The 24108-nt window shown below is 38.0% G+C and overlaps 1 pseudogene across 1 annotated transcript in view; it reads right to left on the reverse strand.

Moving 5' to 3' along the window:
* The window catches only part of LOC308550957 (vascular endothelial growth factor receptor kdr-like), a 104937-nt pseudogene that overhangs the window by 24816 nt on the left and 56013 nt on the right, over positions 1–24108 (reverse strand). Inside the window, exons 5-6 of the transcript in view lie at positions 21867–21984; positions 12978–13157 (exon numbers count right to left, since the gene is read on the reverse strand). The product of the transcript in view is annotated as a vascular endothelial growth factor receptor kdr-like (transcript). The remainder of the gene's footprint in view (positions 1–12977; positions 13158–21866; positions 21985–24108) is intronic.

Raw genomic sequence — 24108 nt, forward strand, 5'->3', positions numbered from 1 at the left:
GAGAACATAAAGAAACCACAAAAGGGGCACCCACAAGAGGGACATGACTAGAGCAAAAACCTCAGATGTATAAGGAAAACACACCTCTGGGCTCTACTGGACCCACAAGACAAAATCCCATTCCACAAGGCTGGGGGTCGCAGATATATCTAATGTACAGATACAAACACTAACACATACCAAAATGGGGAGACAAAGAAACAACCCCCAAATTAAAGAATAGGAAACATCGCCAGAAAAAGACTTTGATGAGATGGAGTTAAGCAAGATATCAGAAATGGAGTTCAGAGTATGGATGATGAAGATGTTCAAGAAACTTAAGACACTAGATGATAAGATCGAGGACCTTAGCGAAAATATGAAAAAAAAAGATACATACCATAAATAAAACTCAGACAGAGGTAAAGAATGCTGTATCTAGTATCAAGAATGCACTGGAAGAAATTAAAAGGAGGCTCAATGAAGCAGAGGATAGAATAAGTGACTTAGAAGACAAGGTAGAAAAAACTCACACAATCAGAAAAGCAAAAAGAAAATACACTTAAAAAGCATGAGGACAGTCTAAGGGAGATTTGGGACAACATGAGGCGAAACAACATTCGCATTATAGGAGCACCAGAGGGGGAGGAAAGAGAGCAAGATATAGAGAACTTGGTGGAGGAAATAATGATAGAAAACTTCCCTAGGCTGGTGAAGAAGAAAGCCACACGAGTTCAGGAAGCACAGAGGGTTCCAAACAAGAGGGATCCAAAGAGACCCACTCCAAGACACATCATAATTAAAATGGCAAATGTCAAGGACAAAGAGAAAATATTAAGGGCTGCAAGAGAGAGACAAACAGTGACCAACAAGGGAACCCCCCCATAAGGCTGACAGCTGATTTCTCAACAGAGACTCTTCAGGCCAAAAGGGAGTAACATGAAGTTCTGCAAGTAATGAAAAGCAAGAACATGCAACCAAGATTGCTTGATCCAGCCAGACTATCATTTAAATATGGTGGTGAAATAAAAAGCTTCCCAGACAAAAAAAGGCTAGAGGAGTTTAATTCCAATAAGCCAGCATTGCAGGAAATGCTAAAAGGACTTCTTTAAGAAGAAGAAAGAATAATGAGAGAAAGGTACATCAGCATAAAGGGGGAAAATGGCATTAAATAAGTTGATATCAATAGTAAACTTAAATGTAAATGGAATAAATGGTCCGATCAAAATACAAAGGGTATTTGAATGGATAAGAAAACAGAACCCAAATATATGCTGTCTACAAGAGACCCACCTGAGAGCAAAAGACTCACACAGGCTAAAAGTGAAGGAATGGAATAAAATATTCCATGCAAATGGAAAGAAAAGAAAAGCTGGAGTAACAATTCTTATTTATGACAAAACAGACTTAAAAATAAAGACCATAAAAAGAGACAAGGATGGTCACTACATATTACTAAAGGGATCAATCCAACAGGAGGAAATAACCAGTATAAACATTTATGGGGGCCTTTAAAGGGGAGATTGACAACAACACAATCGTAGTGGGAGACATTAACACCCCACTGTGAGCATTGGACAGATCATTAAGACAAAAAATCAACAGGGAAACGCAGACCTTAAATGAATCATTAGACCTAATGGATTAAATTGACATTTACAGAACATTTCACCCCAAAGCAGCAGAATACACATTCTTCTCAAGTGCACATGGAACATTCTCAAAAATAGACCACATGTTAGGGCACAAGGCAAGTCTCTACAAATATAAGAAGAATGAAATAATATCAAGCATCTTCTTGGATCACAATGCCATGAAACTAGAAATCAACCACTATAAAAAAAATTAAAAATATTCAAACACATGGAGGCTAAATAGCATGTTATTAAACAATGAATGTATCACCAAGGAGATCAAGGAAGAAATCAAACACTTCATGGAAAGCAACGAAAATGAACAGACAACAACCCAAAACCTATGGGACACAGTGAAAGCAGTCCCAAGAGTAAAATTCATAGCATTACAGGTCTATCTCAAGAAACAAGAAAAAGATCTAATGAACCATCTAACACAACAACTAAAAGAACTAGAATGAGAACAGCAAGAAAAGCCCCGAGGAAGTAGAAGGAAGGAAATAATAAAAATCAGAGCAGAGATTAATGACATAGAGACTAAAAAAACAATACAAAAAATCAATGAAACCAAGAGTTGATTCTTTTAAAAGGTAAATAAGATTGATGCACCTTTAGCCAGACTCATTAAGAAACAAAGAGAGAGGCCCAAATAAATAAAATCAGAAATGAAAGAGGCGATATAACAACAGATCCAACAGAAATACAAAGGATTGTAAGAAAATATTATAAGCAACTATATGCCAACAAATTGGACAACATGGGGGAAGTGGACAAATTCCTAGAAGCACACAATCTTCCAAAGCTGAATCAAGAAGAGGTAGAAAACCTGATTAGGCCAATAACAACTAATGAAATTGAAGCAGTAATCAAAAAACTCCCAGCAAACAAAAGTCCTGGGCCAGATGGATTTACAGGTGAGTTTTACCAAACATTCAAAGAAGAATTAACACCTATTCTATTCAAACTATTCCAGAAAACTCAAGAGGAAGGAAAACTCCCAAACTCTTTTTATGAGGCCAGCATCACCCTAATCCCAAAACCGGATAAAGATACTACAAAGAAAGAAAATAACAGGCCAATATCCCTGATGAACATAGATACTAAAATCCTCACTAAAATACTAGCAAACTGGATCCAGCAATACATTAAAAAGATAATACATCATGACCAAGTGGGATTTATTCCAGGGATGCAAGGCTGGTACAACAACCACAAATCAATAAATGTGGTACATCACATAAAAAAAATGAAGGATAAAAATCATATGATCATATCAATAGACACAGAAAAAGCATTTGACAAAATCCAGCACCCATTTCTGATAAAAACTCTCAGCAAAGTGGGAATAGAGGGACCATACCTCAACCTAATAAAGGCCATATATGACAGACCTGCAGCCAACATCATACTCAATGGGCAAAAACTAAAACCATTTCCATTAAAAAAAGGAACAAGACAGGGATGTCCACTTTCACCACTCTTATTCAACAGAGTACTGGAAGTCCTTGCCATAGGCATCAGACAGGAAGAAAACATAAAAGATATCCAAACTGAAACGGAGGAAGTAAAACTGCCATTATTTGCAGATGACATGATATTGTACATAGAAATCCCTAAAGACTCCATCAAAGTACTATTAGATTTGATAAAAGAATTTGGCAAGGTAGCTGGATACAAAATCAACATCCGGAAATCAATGGCATTATTATACAGCAACAATGAACTTTCAGAGAGAGAAACTAAAAAAGCAATACCATTTACCATCACAACTAAGAAAAATAAGGTACCTAGGAATAAACTTAACCAAAGATGTAAAAGACCTGTACTCGGAAAAATACATGACACTGAAAAAAGAAATAGAGGAAGATTTAAACAAGTGGAAGAAGATACCATGCTCATGGATTGGAAAAATTAATATCATTAAAATGTCCATACTACCCAAAGCAATTTATAAATTTAATGCAATTCCTATGAAAATACCAACAGCATATTTCACAGACCTAGAACAAACATTTTGAAAATCTATATGGAACCACAAAAGACCCCGAATAGCTGCAGCCATCTTGAGAAAAAAGAACAGAGTGAGAGGGATCACATTACCAGACTTCAAACTATATTACAAAGCCACTGTAACAAAACAGCCGGGTATTGGTACAACAGGCATATAGATCAATGGAACAGAACAGAGACCCCAGAAATAGACCCACGCCATTATGGTCAGTTAATATTTGACAAAGGAGGCAAGAGTATCCAATGGAGTAAAGACAGTCTCTTCAATAAGTGATGCTGGGAAAATTGGACAGATACATGCAAAAAAAATGAAACTAGAGCACCAACTTTCACCCTACACAAAAATAAACTCAAAATGGATTAAAGACTTAAATGTAAGTCATGAAACCATAAAAATCCTGGAAGAAAACATAGGCAGTAAAGTCACAGACATCCCACGTAGTGGACTTTTCACTGATACATCTCCTAGGGCAAGAGAAACAAAGGAAAAAATAAACATATGGGACTACATCAAACTAAAAAGCTTCTGCAAAGCAAAAGAAAACAGCCTCAAAATACAAAGGAACCCCAAGGTCTGGGAAAACATATTTGCCAAGGATGAATCTGATAAGGGGCTAATTTCCAAAGTGTACAAATAACTCATAGCACTCAGCAAGAGGAAGACAAACAACCCAATTAAGAAATGGTCAAAGGACTTAAATAGACACTTCTCCAAAGAGGACATACAGATGGCCAAGGGACACATGAGAAAATGATCGAAGTCACTAAACATCAGAGATATGCCAATTAAAACCACAATGAGGTATCACTTCACACCTGTCAGAATGGCTGCCATCAACAAATCAACAAACGACATGTGCTGGTGAGGATGTGGAGAAAGGGGAACCCTAGTACACTGTTGGTGGGAATGCAGACTGGTGAAATCACTATGGAAAACAGTATGGAGGTTCCTCAAAAAATTAAAAATGGAGCTGCCATTTGACCAGTGATTCCACTCCTAGGAATGTATCCTAAGAATCCTGAAACATTCATCAGAAAGAATATATGTACCCCGATGTTCATAGTAGCACAGTTTAGAATAGCTAATATCTGGAAACAGCCCAATTGCCCATCAGTAGATGAGTGGATAAAAAAGCTGTGGGACATTTACACCATGGAATACTATGCAGCTGTAAAGAAGAATCTCGTTCCCTTTGGGACAGTATGATGGACCTGGAGAATATTATGCTAAGTGAAAGAAGCCAGGCACCGAAAGACAAATATCACATGATCTCGCTTACATGTGGAATCTAAAGAACTTAATAAACTGATGAACAGAATAGATTCAATGACATGGAAGCATAGATGAGACTGATGATTGTCACAGGGATGGAGGAGGGTGGATGGGTGGAGGGGGAGAGATTAACCAAAGAACTTATATGCATATATGCACAACCCAAGGACATGGACAATGGTGGAGAGGGGGACTGGGGAGGGGGAAGGGACGGGGTGGAACAGGTCATTGGGGAGAAAAACGGACATCTGTAATACTTTAAACAAAAATAAAATAAATAAAAAAAGAAAACTTAAAAATAGAACTACCTTATGACACAGTAATTCCACTTCTGGATATATTCTCAAAGAAATCTAAAACACTAATTTGTAAAGATATATACACCCCTATTTTCATTGCAGCATTATTCACAATAGCCAAGATATGGAAGCAATCCAGTGCACATCAGTAAACAAGTGGAAATATCAGGGAGTCACTTTGTAAAGAATACAAGTGTCTAACCATTATGCTACACATTGTTAACTAATACAAAATAATAGTGAATGTAACATGTAATTGACAAATAAATTTTAAAATAAAACATGCATTTGAAGTGTAGTAAGAAAATATAATGTTGCATAATTTCCTCAGCATTAAAAATATTTTTGCTAAAGCAGTATGTTTCTAGAAAAATATCATTATTCTAGAGAAACAACATTATTTATTTGAAAAAATATATATGAAACTGTTTTAAAATTTTTAAAAATAGACTAGTGGATAAAGACAATATGGTAAATATATGCAATGCAATATTGCTCAGCCAAAAAAGGAATTAATTTTTTTGAGTGATGGAAAGAAGAGTCCTATTATTTCTGCTTCCTCTCTGTCTCTTAAGTTATGGGAGGTAATAAAGAGAGAGAGAGGGGAGAGAGAGAGAGGGGGAGAGAGAGAGAGAGAGAGAGAGAGAGAGATAGAGAGAGAGAGAGAATTTTAAAAAGTAACCATGACACAGTTAGGATTTTTTACAAAATCCCTATGTCCTTATTCCTCTGGCCCCTCATCTTGTTTACCTACTCCCAGGGTGATAGAAATAGCCTTTGTGAATTTTTTAGCATGCAATACCTAGCAGGGGATTCCTAAGGTCTGCCTGAGAGGTTGTGAGTCACAAGTACACATGGATTTTGAGTAATGATGAAGGAGGAAATAGATGCACACTTGTTCAGGATAAGCCCCCTTGACTGAGACCTTCCCACAAAGTTCCTCTGGGCACTGATCAACGTGGCTGCCTGGCTCCCTTGGCTCCATTTGAACTCAAAAAATTCATCCCAGCAGGGTGTGAATGACAGCTGCTTGCAACTCTCTAGCTAAAGAAGGATGCTGAAAGGAACAGGAACAACTTTGAAAAGCTAAACTGCTAATTCCAAAGGCCTTCTTGGCCCTACCCTTCTTTTCAGACTTCTCAATGACCCACAAAACATTCTGACACTAATTAGGAGAAGAGAGCAAAGAATTGAGAGATGGGAAGAGACGGTGGAACTGCTAGGCTGCCTGAACTTGACTTAGATGTCAATGTGTCCTAAATAACTCATTTGGAGAAGGAGGGGGAAAGAGGACTAACACAGTGATGGGTTTTGTTTAGTTTTTTTTAATATTTATTTTGTTTTAAATTGATGTAGAATATTTTATTAGTTTTATTTTTTCTTGTTTTTTATATTCCACATATAACTTATTTCATTTAGTACAATTTCCTCAAGGTTCATTCATGTTGTCACAAGGAGTAATATTTCATCTTTTTTATGGCTGAGTAGTATTCATTGTGTGTGTATATACATAGATACACACTATATATAATATATATTATAATAAATATTATATATTGTGTACATACGCTATATATATATTTATATCATATTTTATATATATTATTATATATATCACATCTTTTTAATTTATTCATCCATTGAGAACACTTAGGTTGTTTTCATATCTTGGCTATTGTAAATAATGCTGCAATATACATAGGGGTGCATATATTTTTTTGAATTAATGTTTTTGTTTTCTTCAGATAAATACCCAGTAGTGGAGTTGTTGGATCATATGGTGGTTCTATTCTTAATTTTTTGAGGGGCCTCCATATTGTTTTCCAAAGTGACATCACCAATTTACATTTCAGTGGCAACACATAAAGGTTCCATATTCCCCACATCCTCATTAACATTTATTATCTTGTCGTTATGATAATAACCATTCTGACGATTGTGAGATAATATCTCATTGTGGTTTTATTTGCATTTCTCTGACAATTAGTGATGTTGAACATCGTTTTATGTATGTGTTGGCCATCTGTGTGTCTTTGGTAAAATGTCTATTCAAATCCTCTTCCCATTTTTATTTTCCTTTTTTATCTTTTTTAATATATCTTTATTGACTTCAAAGAGAGGGAGAGAGATAGAAACATCAATGATGAAAGAGTTTTCATTATCCATTGCCTCCTGCATGCCCCCAACTGAGGATCAAGCCTGTAACCTGGGCATGTGTCTTGACCAGATTTCCTGGATCCTAGGTTGATGCTCAACTGCTGAGCCACACCTGGCCAGGCCTCTTCCCATTTTTCAATTGGATTGTTTGTTTTGTTGTTGTTATTGAGTTACATGATCCTTATGTATTTTTTATATTTACCTTTTATCAGATATATGATTTTCAAATGTCTTCTCCCGTTGTCTTTATTTATTTTTTATTGATTTTTGAGAGAGAAGAAGAGAGAGGGAGAAAGATAGAAACATCACTTGGCTGCCTCCTGCATGCCCCCGACTAAGGATCGAGCCTGAAACCCAGCATGTGCCCTGACCAGGAATCAAACCAGCAACCTCCAGGTGCATGGGACAATGTTCAACCAACTGAGCCACACTAACAGGGCCAGGAGATTGTCTTTTCACTTTGTTGATCATTTGCTTCATTGTGCAGAAGCTTTTTTGTTTGATGTTGTCATATTTATTTTCTTAAATTTATCTTTATTGTTGAAAGTATTACAGATGTCCCCTTTTTTCCCTCATTGGTCCCCTCCATCCCACCCTTGCCCCCTCAGGCCTTCACCACACTATTGTCTCTGTCCATGGGTTATGCATATATGTATATAAGTTCTTTGGTTAATCTCTCTCCAACCACTGCCACCTTCCCTCTGAGATTTATCAGTCTGTTCCATGCTTCTATGTCTCTGAATTTATTTTGTTCATCAGTTTATTTTGTTCATTAGATTCCACATATGACTGAGATCATGTGATACTTGTCTTTCCTGGAGAGTATTATGCTAAGTGAAAAAAAACTCATCAGAGAAAGACATGTCATATTTATTTGTTGTTGTTTTTTGCTTTTGGAGTCAGGTCCAAAAAAATCATTGCCAAGATTTATGTCAAGGAGCTTATCTCCTATGTTGTCTTCTAGGAGTTTTATGGTTTCAGGTCTTACATTCAAGTTTTTAATCCATTTTGAGTTAATTTTTTAATATGATGTAAGATAAGTGGTCCAGTTTCTGTCTTTAGCATGTAGCTATCCAGTTTTCCCAGCACCATTTATTGAAGAGACAGTTCTTTCCCCATTGTTTATTCTTGCCTCCATTGTCATAAATTAATTGACCATATATGTGTGGGTTTATTTATGGGCTCTGCATTCTCTTCCACTGATTTATGTGTCTTTATTCATACCAGTATTATACTGTTTTGATTACTATAGCTTTGTAATATAGTTTAAAATTTTTTTATCACTTCAAAGATACAATTCTTCCTTATATTTAGCCAGAAACTGACTCCCTTCTATTTTTAGTTTCTGCCTTTCAGAGTCACACAAGATAGGTAGAGCTTATTTTTTTTTAGTATAGAAATACCCTAGAGAGAAAAGTGCCTAAGGTTATATACTGTTATCACACTTATTCTACAGACACAGAAATTGTGACAGTGAGAGGTAGAATTTCAAACACTTTGATTTGGATGAAGGCTACTATGTCTCTTGGGATGCTTTTTCCCATCCTGCCACATTTCAATTAATACTGTAATTGGATATTGGTTCTACATTGTCCTGGCTATTGATGGAGATCTTGTGAAGAGTGATATGCCCTCTGGTGAGGCTGGTGGACTATGGTTAAGTTCATGTAAAATGAGCCAATCTAAAAATGTTCTGGATATTGTGTTAAGAAGTTTTCCCAGAGGAGCCTAAGTGGCTGGGTAGAGCAAAAGCAGATGTTAAGGATGTGGGGGGAGCATCTTTATAGACCCCTCAACAGGAATTTCCATAGTTTCCTAACTGGAAGTGGAGTGAATCCTGTCCCTCCTTTTCTCTCCCCCTCTACTTTTCCCTTCAGCAAGGCCACATATCCCAGTCATACCTCCCAAAATACTAAGAGCTATTATGCAGAGGAAGCTTAGAAACCATGGGGCAATCTATGGTCTCATGGTTACCATAATACTTTTGGATTGAGCTGTTAAACTTGCAATCATTTCATCTCCCTCAAATATGGGTGTGGGGCCAGTTAGCAGTGGAGGTTGCAGCTACTGAGGATAACACCAGGGCCCTCCAGCCGTGCTAACTCTGTTCCCAAAGACTGCAGGTCTTTAGGGTCACACTAATGAGCATATCTAATCAAATATAGTACCACCTATTCTTTGTTACCGTGACATGAAACAGTGAAGTTAAGAATATGAACACAGTCCTGCCCAGGTCTGAGGTTGATATAAGTTTTAATCAAAAGAATCACAGCAAAGGACAAACACATAAAGGCAAAGTTCAGGGCTTTGTCTCTGAACTATACTTGTGCAACAGTATATATGGCAGACACCTCTTGTTTTTCCCTTATTTCTTTTCCCTTTCATCCATAATAATAGATTTTAAAACAGAATGTGGTTGTTTATTTAAAAATTATGTTTCCTATCTTCCTTAGCAGCTAGGGTGGCCATGTGACCAAGTTCTGGTATGTGTGCAAATTCTCTGTCATGCCCTTAAATGGTGGAGCATGAGTTCTCTTTCCCCACTTGGTGGTAGAGAGCTATCTCAGATCATATGAATTGCATAACAAACAACATCCTGGATCACTGACCAGGGTGTTTATGTATTATCTTGTTCAAGTCATTGTTGTTTTTTAAATTTTATGGATCTTCATATATTTAAACATATTTAAGAAATTATATTTACTTTGTTATATTAATATTGTTAATTTTTATTGAGATATAATTGACATACAACATTATACAAGTTTCAGATGTACAACATAGTAATTTGATATTTGTATACACTGTAAAATGATCAACACGTTGTATAGTCAGTGTTATTTTGAGTCTCTAAAACAGCTAAGCCTGTAACTTTACTACCATGGAAAATTTACATTCAAGTCCTGGCTGCTTTCTAACATACCATACGATACCTTGGATAAGTCACTTTCTCACTCTAAACCTTAGTTTGCCCCTCTCCTCAACTTTAAAATGAAGAGAATAATGGGGTGGGACTAGATGATCCTATACTTTGAACTAGCTGGGCTACCCTAAGTGGGTTGTTTCCTCTTGACTCCTATTTCCTAGATTTTTATTTGGAGTTATTTTTTTCCCTTTTGGAATGGTGGGCTACTTCTGGTAGGCTGTGCTGCTAGGCTGCTTTTCTATTTATTCTACTAGAGTATGTGCAGGTTAAAAGGAGAAACCACAGCTATTCCTTAATCGTGTATCTCATAGCCCTAATGCAGGGCTATGCGTCCCTGTCTGTGTGGGCGCTTAAATCAGACTCATTATCTGATTCTTTTAGAATCAAAAAGCAGTGCCCATATTTCTTTTCAAGTTGTCAGGGGATAGTGTAGGGAGCCAACGCAGAGACTGCGGGCTTATACCCCCATCTCCCACTCCCACCCCCTGCAGATCAACCATTTATTTGGACATAAATGGACTATGAGAGGCAAGTGTGTGCTGCAATAAGAGGAGAAAAAGCTTCATCAGGCCATTTTGTAAGGACATGGGGAAAGAGATGACAGCTGATGGCTAACCCCTTACCTTACTTAGTTCCTTATCTGCCATGGGCAGATACATATATATATTTTTTATCCTGAAAAACTCTGAGTTGAGTTTATCTAACAAAGTGGTATCACTAAAGCAGTAGTTGGAAGCATAAGAGAGAAAAAACAAGCATTTAAAAAGCAGGCAACATGATCTTGAGAAAGCACAAACTACACAGCTTTTTACCAAAGACCTCCTAGGACAGATGGAATATGTTACCAGGTTTTTGTTGCCATCTTTCCTTCCTCTTCAGATATCTTACTGGTGAAATTCTGAGCCAAGGAGTATGTTTAACATAGAGGAAATATAAAGAAAGTGATAGTGGTGGGTAGGGATGTGGAATTTTGCTCTTTGTTTTGGCTTTGACATTTATTTGACTAGTTGGAATAGATGATGGTCTGTGTCCTGACACTTTACTTGATATAGAAACTATTTCTTGGGAAATAGGGTGCCTAAGACATGCTGCTTAAGTAGTAATGTTCAATAATTTTGGCAAAAGACTCTGATAAAAGATAAGGCAAATGAGATAGCAAAGTATGAGACTTTATTCACCTCGTGATTTTTTAGAAAATATGTCTTCATTGATTTCAGAGAGAGAAAGGGAGAGGGAGAGAGACAGAGATAGAAACATCAATGAGAGAGTCATTGATCAGCTGCCTCCTACGTGCCCCATCCTGGGAACTGAGTCCACAACGCAGACATGTGCCCTGACTGGGAATCAAACTGCGATGTCTTAGATCATAGGTTGATGCTCAACCCCTGAGCTGCACTGGCTGGGCACCTCATGTAATTTTTATGGCAGCTTTGTGAGGCAGGTATCATGATATTTATTTTAAAGATGATTAAACAGGATCATAAGGGCTAAATGAATTGCACATGGCCAGTAAGAGCTTGAGTCAGAGAATCTGGGTTTGAGATAGGTTCTAAGGCTAAACTTTCCTTCATTATGTACCCACTTGACCGCAAACGAGACAAGTGATAAGCCTTAATTGAGAGACTATCAGAGGTGGCAAAAAGGCAACAAGTGCTTACCCCAGTGTCCAGACTGGAAATTATCTAACCATGGCAATTATGGTAGTGATGAGGATAGTGGTAGTAGCTATTTTTAGTTTTTCAAATTAGCCTACTATTTTTGATATTCAAAGGCCCAGAGAAATCTAGGAAGCATTCATAGTAGGCAAGGATGGACAAATAACAGATAGCCTATGGTCTGTATAAAACATAGATGCTGAATAAGAATCTAGCAAACTTCCCTCCCTCTTTCAACCTCTGCTCCTTTGAAAAGCTTAGGTGGTGAGAAAGAAAAGATGGGGAGGCATAGTCCTAGAGCCACGTAAGGACCTATCTGGCTTCTTTTCATTCTGCTATGTGATTAAATAAGACTAAAAATACAAAGGACCATTCTATCTAAGAATGGTTCTTATTTCTCATGGACTTCACTTCTCCATACCAGAAACCCAATATTTAGGTGAAAGGTAAACTAGGCTACTCATAATAGCAGGAAGGTTTTCTGCTGAAAGACAATACAGAGACAGAGAGACTAAAACAGAGAAATGGTTTGGGGGAAGAGATAAACTAGCTAAGTCACATTGGCTTTCAAGCCACTATATAAAATTGAAGGACATTATCAGGCAAACAGTGGTGGCTGTGCTCAGAATGACTGATTTTATCATTTTGTTCTCTTTTCAAGGGAAATCAGCCGGGGTTGATCTAGGATAAGCCATTGAAGACAATGTAATCCTCTATTTCCAGTGCATTTCATGTACAGAAACAGTTATCAAGATGGAGTTTGGGCTCTCGCCACCTAAAATTACATTTTCTCAATAAGAATAGACCAATTTTAAGGGTCTTTGGTAACAGAAAATGACAGAAAATGAATTCACCAGAGCTCTTAAAATTCTGTCAGCATAGAGGGCTAATCAGCAAACACCTTGTGACCAAAAGCACCTTAAAAACCCCTGTCCCTTTATAGCTGAGGTAGTCCGTATTGTATTCCTGCTTTGAATTTTTTTCTAACACAATAGAGACAGGAATCTGGAATTGTTTCATGGACTCCAGATCTCAACAACTCACCATTGACAATCAGTTTTTGTCAAAACCATGAGATATTTGTAGAGTTCACGTTTGCTGCTGCTCAAAGCAAAAGTGTAGTTCCCAGGATGCTTCACATTCACTTCCAGAACTGTGAGTTTGTACATAAGAGGATCAAGATGAAAGGCATTGTTTACTGGGAGTGGTTTTCCATCCTTGAATCTGCTAGGCATGGAGAAGGAATAGTTAGTACAGTGCCACCTTCTAGAACATTCAGATTTTTACACCAGGGGCATTTGGGTTATGCTTCATCATGATCAGCAAGAAGAGGTAAAACAATAGAATCCTCACCATAAAATTCCCAGGCTGGAGCACCTTTGCACAGCCACACTGGTATTAAAAATTAAATCTGGAAGGAAGGAAGATGGCAGCACTGTGAGAATCAGCAGAATGCCCCTGCTCTCAGCCATGGACTCTATTTACTTCTAAAATCCTACATAGCCAGCTTGGAAAAACCAAAGAAACTTACCTAAGTGGACATAATGCGAGTAGGGAACACTGGAGTCACATCACAGAGTCTGGTAAGAGAGGGGGGCATAGGAGAGGGGAGTCCCCCCTGAGGCCTGTGCTGGGCTCTGATCCTGGAGGCTTGGAGGTTGCAAAGCTCCCTCCCCTCAGGAGTGCAGACAGGCATCCAAAAGCGGGGATCTCACACCCAGAGTGGACAAGAGGGGAAGTAGTGCCCTGCGCACAGGGCAGAGGGACCCAGGGAAGTGGTAAGTCTGTGAGGAGGGAACGGCTTCTTCCTAGGAAACAGCCTCTAATGGCGGCTGTGACCAGTACCTAATGCTTGGGGTGCCAACCATAGGAAAGGCTTTCCCAAAGTTTGTGACACCTGAGTAGTGAGGAACCAGAAGACTGTGCTGAGCAGCCGTACACAGGGACCCTCTGCTTCACTGTAAGGCATTGTGTCCAGCCCCAGAAAGCACTGAATCTGTGTGGCACAGGTGGGAAGGGGAAGGAAGGGAGGAGACTTCCCACCCTGAGCTCCTGGTGTCGAGAGGCTGGGATTGGTGATCAGTCCCGAGGGGTACCGTGCTGGCCTGTGAAGCTGTCCCAGCTTTGCTGAGATCAGCGGTGAGGAGAGCTGTGTGGAGTTGACTTTGGGTCCCCTCCTGCTGAGGGACCTTAGAACGAGGGTGGCTGGACCCTGCAGGGTGGGCTCTCGGCCTGTGTCTTTCTTTGCTTGTTTTTGAGTCTGATTGCTGAACTGGTTCCCATCTTCCCTGCGTGCACTGGGTGGACAGAACAGCGGAGGATGGGATTGTTGTCTGCACATTAGACTGTTTGAGGGGCGGGCTTGGTGGAACCAGCCAATCAGAGTTGGGAAGGGAGGGGCAGAGCCCACCTGCCTCTCCTGCAGCCTGGGAGCACCCCCCCCCAAAGGGAAAGGGGCTGGTCTGGCTTACTGCTGCCCCAGACACCCCTGTAGGGCACAGTCCTGAGGAGGAAGGGAGAGCAGCTCAGAAGAGGACATTACTGGAACAAGACTCTCTGGGATTGTTGTGTGGGAACTGGAGTAAATGCTGAAAACCCCTGCTGGGGGCTGGGCAGACAAAGGGCTCACAAGAATGTTTTTTTAATCAAATGCACTGAAGCAAGGCTGCTGAAATGGCCCATACAGAAAAGGCAACAGGCTGAAATCAATCTGAAGCTGCAGTAGGCCAGTGCATGGGGAACTAGAATCAGAGGACAAGGTAGGAACTGAGAAGCTGGCTGTGGAGCAGAGACTAACTCTCGCACAGTGAGTGCCTGGCAGCAAAACCTCTAAGTAAGGGGAGTGACGCCCTGAGCTACACTAGCCATCCTGCACTCTAAAGACTCTACAGAAGACTCTGGAGCAAGACCAGGCAATTACAATGTTGCAAAATAGTTGACAAGAGTAGGTGGTCCACAAAGAGCCTTAGATCAACCATCTACCTAAGGACACCAGAGACAAACCTAGATGGCTCCTCACATTTTGTGATACACAAGTACATCCCAGGAGAACTGATATCAGCATAAAAAACAGTGAGCCTCAGACAGCCAAGTGACCCAGAAGAAACTACCCTGATTGAATATCTTTTTGTCCTTCTGTTTTTATGTTTGTGTGTGTGCATCTTTGTCTTTTCTCTTTTTTCCTTAGGAAGAAGAGAAAGGGGGGAGATTTTTTTTGTTTTATTTCTGTTTTAAATTTTATAATAATTAAAAAAAAATTAAAAACCATTTTTAACTAAATTTTTTTAATAAAAGAATTTTGTGTTGCTTAGCTTGATTTTAGTTTTGTTTTGTTTATTTGCTTTGTTTTGTTTTATCCTTGCTTCTACTCTCAAGACTTTCTTGATAGCCCTGCTTAATGACTGGGACTTTATCATTACAACCAAGTTCACTGCTTTCCTCTATAGTTTCCACGAAATCTCTGACAAGAATCCCTCCCTGCCTGGGCTATATCTCTCTCCTCTCAATCCATTGGCATAACTTGTCTTTTCTTTTTTCTTTTTCTACTTTTCTTTCATTCTTTTGTTATCCTCCCTTCTGTATTCCTGTCTTTTTGTTCGATTGTTAGTTTCTCTTATTCTCTTTATTGTATTTTTGTTTTCTGATTTTCAACTATTATCTTACTCTTATTCTCTCCCTTAATTTTTTCCTGGCACTTCTTTCAGAATCTTTTCTCTGCTTCTGTTATCTCCCAGCAGCTTCTCTAATTTTTACATTTTAGTTTATTATTATTTTCTAAATTTTCACCACTATTAACAACAATATACATATCTCTCTCTAAGCATTACTTTTCTTTCTTTTTTTTAAGCTTTTTTTTTCATGTGTGTTCTCAACAGAAACTCTTCAGGCCAGAATTGAGTGGCATGAAGTTCTCAAATTAATGAAAAGCAAGAACATGCAACCAAGACTGCTTTATCCAGCAAGGCTATCATTTTAAATTGAAGGTGAAATAAAGAGCTTCCCAGACAAAAAAAAAGACAAAAAAAACACAAACAAACTAAAGGAGTTCAGTACCACCAAACCAGCACTGGAAGAAATGGTAAATGGACTGCTCTAAGAAAAAGAAGGAATAATGAGAGAAAGGTACATCAGCATAAAGGGGGAAAATGGCATTAAATAAGCTGATATCAATAGTAACCTTAAATGTAAGTGGGATAAATGGTCCAATCAAAAGACATAGGGTAGCTGAGTGGATAAGAAAACAGGACCCAAATATATGCTGTCTACAAGAGACCCACCTGAGAGCAAAAAACTCACACAGGCCAAAAGTGAAGGGATGGAGTAAAATATTCCATGCAAACGGAAAGGACAAGAAAGCTGGAGTAGCAATAAGTATTTCTGACAAAACAGACTTCAAAATAAAGACCATAACAAGGGACAAAGATGCTCACTACATAATACTAAAGGGATCAATCAACTGGAAGAAATAACCCTTATAAACATTTATGTACTCAATATAGGTGCACCTAAATGTATAAAAATTTCTTGGGGGACTTTAAGGGTTAGATTGAGAGCAACACAATCATAGTGGGGGACTTTAACACCCCACTGTCAGCATTGGACAGATCATCAAAACAAAAAAATCAAAAGGGAAACACAGACCTTAAATGACTCACTAGACCTAATGGATTAAATTGACATTTACAGAACATTTCACCCCAAAGCAGCAGAATACACATTCTTCTCAAGTGCACATGGAACATTCTCAGAAATAGACCACATGTTAGTGCACAAGGCAAGTCTCTACAAATATAAGAAGACTGAAATCATATCAAGCATCTTCTCAGATCACAATGCCGTGAAACTAAAAATCAACCACTATAAAAAAACTGAAAAATATTCAAACACATGGAGGCTAAATAGCAAGTTATTAAATAATAATGGGTTACCAATGATATCAAGAAAGAAATCAAACACTTCATGGAAAGTAAGAAAAATGAACAGACAACAACCCAAAATTTATGGGACACAATGAAAACAGCCCTGAGAAGAAAATTCATAGTATTACAGGCCCATCTCAAAAAACAAGAAAAACATCTAATGGACCATCTGACACAATAACTAAAAAAAAACTAGAACAAGAACAGTAAGAAAAGCCCTGAGGAAGTAGAAGGAAGGAAATAATAAAGATCAGAGCAGAAATTAATGACATAGAGACTAAAAAAAAAAAAAAAAATACAAAAAAATCAATGAAACCAAGAGCTGGTTCTTTTAAAAGATAAATAAGATTGATGCACCTTTAGCCAGATTCATTAAGAAACAAAGAGAGAGGGCCAAAATAAATAAAATCAGAAATGAAAGAGGCGATATAACAACTGACCCAACAGAAATACAAAGGATTGTCAGAAAATACTATGAGCAACTCTATGCCAACAAATTGGACAACATGGGGGAAATGAACAAATTCCTAGAAGCATACAACCTTCCAAAGCTGAATCAAGAAGAGGCAGAAAACCTGAATAGGCTGATAAGAACTGATGAAATTGAAGCAGTTATCAAAAAATTCCCAGCAAGCAAAAGTCCTGGTCCAGATGGATTTACAAGCAAGTTTTACCAAACATTCAAAGAAGAATTAACACCTATTCTGTTCAAACTATTTAAGAAAATTCAAGAGGAGGGAAAATTCCCAAACTCTTTTTATGAGGCCAGCATCATCCTAATCCCAAAACCAGATAAAAATACTACAAAGAAAGAAAATAACAGGCTAATATCCCCAATGAACATAGATGCTAAAATCCTCACTAAAATACTAGCAAACCGGATCCAGCAATACATTAAAAAGATCATACATCATGATCAAACGGGATTTATTTCGGGGATTCAAGGCTGGTACAATATGTGCAAATCAATAAATGTGATACATCACATAAACAAAATGAAGGACAAAAATCATATGATCATATCAATAGATGCAGAAAAAGCATTCGACAAAATCCAGCACCCATTTCTGATAAAAACTCTCAGCAAAGTGGGAATAGGAGGATCATACCTCAACATAATAAAGGCCACATATGACAGACCTACAGCCAACATCATACTCAATGGGCAAAAACTAAAACCATTTCCATTAAAAACTGGAACAAGACAGGGATGTCCACTTTCACCACTCTTATTCAACATATACTGGAAGTCCTCGCCATTGCCATCAAACAGGAAGAAAACATAAAAGGTATCCAAAGTGGAAAGGAGGAAGTAAAGCTGTTATTATTTGCAGATGACATAATATTGTACATAGAAAACCCTAAAGACGCCATCAAACTACTACTAGATTTGAAAAAAGAATTTGGCAAGTAGCTGGATACAAAATCAACATCCGGAAATCAATGGCATTCTTATACACCAAAAATGAACTTTCAGAGAGAGAAACTAAAAAAAATACCATTTACCATTGCAACTAAAAATATAAGATACCTAGGAATGAACTTATCTGAGGATGTAAAAGATCTGTACTCGGAAAACTATGTGACACTGAAAAACGAAATAGAGGAAGATTTAAACAAGTGGAAGAAGATACCATGCTCATGGATTGGAAGAATTAATATCATTAAAATGTCCATACTACCCAAAGCAGTTTATTAATTTCAATGCAATTCCTATTAAAATGCCAACAGCATATTTCACAGACCTAGAACAAACATTTCGAAAATTTATATGGAACCAAAAAAGACCTTGCATGGCTGCAGCCATCTTCAGAAAAAAGAACAAAGTGGGAGGGATCACATTACCAGACTTCAAACTATATTACAAAGCCATTGTAATCAAAACGGCCTGGTATTGGTACAACAACAGGCATATAGATCAATGGAACAGAACAGAGACCCCAGAAATAGACCCACACCATTACATTCAGTTAATATTTAACAAAGGAGGCAAGAGTATCCAATGGAGTAAAGACAGTCTCTTCAATAAGTGTTGCTTGGAAAATTGGACAGATACATGCAAAAAAAATGAAACTAGACCACCAACTTTCACCATACACGAAAATAAACTCAAAATGGATAAAAGACTTAAATGTAAGTCACGAAACCATAAAAATCCTGGAAGAAAACATAGGCAGTAAAATCACAGACATCCCACGTAGTGGACTTTTCACTGATGCATTTCTTAGGGAGAGAGAAACAAAAGACAAAATAAACATATGGGACTACATCAAATTAAAAAGCTTCTGAACAGCAAAAGAAAACAGCCTCAAAATACAAAGGATCCCCATGGTCTGGGAAAACATTTGCCAAGGATGTATCTGATAAGGGGCCAATTTCTAAAGTGTACAAAGAACTCATCCTACTCAGCAGGATGTAGGCAAACAACCCAATTAAGAAATGGGCAATGGACCTGAATAGACACTTCTCCAAAGAGGACATACAGATGGCCAAGAGACACACGAGAAAATGCTCAATGTTACTAATCATCAGAGAGATGCAAATTAAAACCACAATGAGGTATCACTTCACACCTGTCAGAATGGCTGCCATCAACAAATCAACAAAGGACTCCTGCTGGTGAGGATGTGGAGAAAGGGGAAACCTAGTACACTGCTGGTGGGAATGCAGACTGATGCAACCACTATGGAAAACAGTATGTAGGTTCCTCAAAAAATTAAAAATGGAGCTGCCTTTTGGCCCAGTGTTTCCACTCATAGGCATGAATCCTAAGAATCCTGAAGCACTAATCAGAAAGAATATATGCACCCCTGTGTTATGTTCATAGCAGCACAGTTTACAATAGCTAAGATCTAGAAACAGCTCAAGTACCCATCAGTAGATGAGTGGATAAACATGTTTTGGGACATATACACCATGGAATACTACACAGCTGTAAAAAAAATCTCTTACCCTTTGAGACAGTATGGATGGACCTGTAGAAAATTATGCTAAGTGAAATAAGCCAGGCAGAGAAAGAAAAACATCACATGATCTCGCTTATATGTGAAATCTAAAGAACTTAATAAACAGATGAACAGAGTAGACTTAATGACATGGAAGCATAGATCATACTGATGAATGTCAGAGGGATGGAGAAGGGCGGGTGGGTGGAGGGTGAGAGAGTAACCAAAGAATTTATATGCATATATTCTCAACCCAAGGACATGGACAATGGTGGGGAGAGGGACTGGGGAGGGGAAGGGTCAGTGTGGAATGGGTCATTGGGGAGAAAAAGGGACATCTGTAATATTTTAAACAAAAACAATAATAATAAAATAAAATAATTAATCAATTAATTAAATCTGTCTCTTCCTTTTCCCTTAATATTCATAACTTTTGGAATGTGGCCTCACCCATCCATCCACTTCCTCACTTTCTATCCATTCCTTAACACTTGAGACTCAGATTTTCTTCTCTTACTTTCAAAAACATATTCTCCAAGTTTACCAGCAATGCCCTAATAATCAAAGCCAGTGGCCATCTCTCAGCATTCATGACCCTCAGATATTCGGGAATTTTGACTTCATGGATCAAGTCTTCCTCTTTAGTCTCTGGGACACTGTTCTAATCATTGTTTCTCTTCTTCACTGACTTTTCTTCCATTTCCTTCCCCCTTAATTATGTGTTTCCTACAGAGCAAGCACTTAAAATACTTCAACAGACAGCTGAAATAAGGAGAGAGAGGGCTTTGGATAAGAGATTTAGGAGTTTCTAATGAGCTAAATATATATAGCATGTTGTATAAATATCAGCAATAGCATAAGAATAGCTTAAATCTCCAATATAAATGTTCCCCTGGATTTTGCCTTTGGGTTCTTTTCTCTCTACACACTCAGCCTGTGTGCATTATTCACTCATCCCAGTTGATGATTCCCCAGTTGACAGCTTCAACATTAGCTCCAGACCCATATTTCAAAATATTAATTGACTACCTCTTAATAAGCTGATCCAGGTGTTCCTTTCCTGCTCCTTTCACTCAACCTTTTTATCCTGATGAAGCCCTGACTGTTAATGGTACTACCAGTCTCACGTTCCACCAAACTTGAAAACCGAAGCATTTCCAATTCTTGGGCTTTGATTCATACATTTAATTGAATACTGAATACAGAACTTTCTACCTCTGCAATTTTCCCAAATCTATTTCTGCTTATATTCTCACTGTCTCCAGATTATGCAGGACCATACAATGTCTCACATCAACTATTGCTATAAGCCCATAAACTGGTAGCTATTTTGTTAGTCTTTCTCCATTCCAAACCCTTTGACACACATAAGGCCACATTAATCTTCCTAAAGTTTAGCTTCAAATTTCTCACTCCTGACTCCAGAGTCTTTGATGGTTCTCTACTGTCTACTTTAATAAGCAATAGATATTTTAAAAACCAAGAATTTATCATTTAATCCTCAGAACAATTCTATAACATAGGATATTACCACCCAGCTTTTACAGATAAAGAAACTGAAACTTAGAGAGTTTAAGTAACTTGCTTGGTAACTTGATGAACTGGAACTGGAACATAGATCATCTGGCTCAAAAGCCCATATTTCTTCTATTGTATTACCCCATATCCTTCAAGGACCTCTGTTATGCTGGGAAGATCACCTTCAAGACTCCATCCAAATCTAAGATTGTGGAATTCTACAATGGCCTTGGTACCTTCACCAAACTAATCTCCTCCTCTCTTTTCAGAGTAGAAAATTCTTTTTTGCCCAAATACATGAGAGATCAATAAAAGAATGTGAAACAAGCAAAGAAACCTGTGGAGGAGGAGATAAAGCACTAGTTCCTGAGGCTGTCAGTGCCTTGAAAGTAGGATTGGGATTAAAGTATATTTCTGAGTCTTCACTACCTAGCCCAGGGTCTGTTGCATGATTGACCCTCAGTAAGGATGTACTGAAGGGGTAAATCTTAAGGGTGGAGATTAAGAGACTATGGGAAACAGAAACACCCAGGATAAAAGGCCCTACTTACGAGGTCACATTAGGGCTAGGGAAAACATCCACCCTTACTCCCATTTTGAGCATACTTTGTCCAGCTGTCACCTCATAAATCCGGCTTCTCTTGTAGCTCACATTGATTAATGATTTCTCTGGAAGTAGAACAGGGATGGAATCAAAGGAAGAAGGTTTAGCTGAATCCCAATTTTGTTCACCCTTCCCACTAGCAATCACATCCTTCCCAGCCCCAGAGGGGTTAATCTTGATTGTCATAAGTAGGTGTTTCCCAATGTGGACTGCAGGGAGGCATTGTTAGCATTTTTAAAGGGATAATTCTTTTTAAAATTTTTCCTTTTTTTAAATCCTCACCCAAGGATATGTTTATTGATTTTTTAATTCTTTTTTTATTGTTGCCAGTATTACAGATGTCTCCCATTTTCTCCCTTTTTGTGGCCCTTTTCTAACCCCTACCCCAGGCCTTCACCATACTATTGTCTATGTTCATGGGTTATGCATATATGTTATTTGGTTAGTCTCTTCCTATCTCCCCTCCCTACATTGAGATTTGCTATTCTGTTCCATGCATCCATACCTCTGGACCTATTTTGTTCATTAGATTCCACATATAAGTGAGATCATGTAGTATTTGTTTTTCTCTAACTGGCTTATTTCACTTAACATAGTAGTCTCCAAGTCCATCCATGTCATCTCAAAGGGTAAGAGATCTTTTTTACAGTTGCATAGTATTCCACTGTGTAAACATACCACATCTTTCTTACACACTCATCTACTGATGAGCATTTGGAAGGCAGCTATGCTCACCACTATACCACCAATGCCTACTGATGAGCACTTGGGCTGTTTCCAGATCTTAGTTACTGTAAATAATGCTTCTATGAACATAGAGGTGCATACATTCTTTATGATTGGTCTTTTTGGTTTCTTAGGATATATTTCCAGAAGTGGGATTGCTGGGTCAAATAGCAGTTCAATTTTTAATTTTTTGAGGAACTTCCATACTGTTTTCCATAGTGGCTGCACCAGTCTGCATTCCCACCAGCAGTGTACTAGGGTTCCCTTTTCTCCACATCCTTGCCAGCACTTGTTTGATTTATTGATGGTAGCCATTCTGACAGGTGTGAGGTGATATTTCATTGTTGTTTTAATTTTCATCTCTCTAATGATTAGTGACTGAGTATTTTTTCATATGTCTATTGGCCATCTGTATGTTCTTTTTAGAGAAGTGTCTCTATTCAGGTCCTTTGCCCATTTTTTAATTGGATTGTTTCTCTTCCTGGTGTTGAGTTGTATGAGTTCTTTGTATGTTCTGGAAATTAACCCTTTATTAGATGTTTCATTGACAAATATGTTCTCCCATGCAGTGAGCTCCCTTTTCATTTTGTTGATGCTTTCTTTTCTTGGTAGAAGTTTTTTAGTTTGATGTAGTCCCATTTGTTTATTTTTCCTTTGTTTCCCTTGCTCTAGGCAATGTATCAGTGAAAATACTGCTATGAGAGATGTCTGAGATTTTATTACTTATGTTTTCTTCTAGGATTTTTATGGTTTTGTTACTTATAATTAAGTCTTTTATCCATTTTGAGTTTATTCTTGTGTATGATGTAATTTAGTGGTCTAGTTTGATTGTTTTGCATGTACCTATCCAATTTTAAAGGGATAATTCTTTTTTGTCCAATACTGTTCTGAACATTGATGAATATTTATAATACTTGCTCTGTCCAATCATTGTCAGTAGTATCCCCCAGCCATTCTGACAAAGACATATTGCCCTCATGCATTTCCAATACCCCCAAGAGGCAGTACTGCCCATGAATTGAGAACCACCTAAGTAGGCCAATCATGTTGATCTTATTCCTTACTTGGTAATTATTTAGACATGGCAGGTAATATATTTATGAACAATAGAACAAAAGGAGAATTTAGCTAGGGGACCTCTGGGAAAGATTTTTAAAAGTCAAAAATATACATAAGTTGTGTGATTTTTACTTTTTCCTGCCTCTAAGACACTATCATTGGCATATGAGGTCTGGGACTGTAGAAGCATGAGGGGCATTTTGAAGATAATGATGGTGTTAGAGTAAAACAAGGAAAAGAACCTGGCCTGTAGAGGACATTGATCATCTACTAAGTCAGTCAGCACTTGAACTATAAACCTCAGGACTCCTTGTTGTATGAGATAATTGTCCTTATTATTTCAGCTATTTTTAGTCAGGTTTCCTCTTGCTTGAAGTTGAAGGCAACCCAACTGATGTCAGTGG

The sequence above is a fragment of the Miniopterus schreibersii genome (genome assembly GCF_964146895.1).
Source record: "Miniopterus schreibersii genome assembly, chromosome: X".
Classification (NCBI taxonomy): Eukaryota; Metazoa; Chordata; class Mammalia; order Chiroptera; family Miniopteridae; genus Miniopterus; species Miniopterus schreibersii.